A 512-nucleotide genomic window follows, 5' to 3' on the forward strand; every position below is an offset into this window, starting at 1 on the left:
CCGGGGATTCCGGGGGACATGGGTGGGGGAGGGCTTTGTTTCCCTTTTTTAAATTTTTTCCCCTTCTTTTGGGGCGCTTTTTAACGTTATTTTTTCGTTTTTTCCAGCGTTTTCCTTCCCCACCTCCCCTCGCCCGCATCCCTGTATTTTTAGCCCGCGGCCCCGGCGATGCAGGAATCAGGGCTGAAATGTTGGGAAAGTGATGCAGGGAAGGGGGGGCCACGCCGGGCCCCTGCGCTCCGGCTTCTTCATTTTCAATTTTTTTCCCCGACCACCATTATTTCTTTTAATCTTTAAATGTACAAAACACACGCCCAGGTTTGCGGGTTCGCTGGGTTGTTTTTCCTTATCATTTTTTTTTCTGCTCCCTGAGCCTGCTTTCTCCCGATCTGCTTTTTCCCCCCTTGCAGTGACACAGGAATTCGCGGCAGCCCCGTCCCCTCTCTCGGGGGTCTCCAGGCACTTCCCGCAAAGTTCGGGGGTCCCGCCCGTGCCCCTCGCCCTGCCCGGCT

The sequence above is a fragment of the Geospiza fortis genome, unplaced genomic scaffold (assembly GCF_000277835.1).
Source record: "Geospiza fortis unplaced genomic scaffold, GeoFor_1.0 scaffold153, whole genome shotgun sequence".
Lineage (NCBI taxonomy): Eukaryota > Metazoa > Chordata > Aves > Passeriformes > Thraupidae > Geospiza > Geospiza fortis.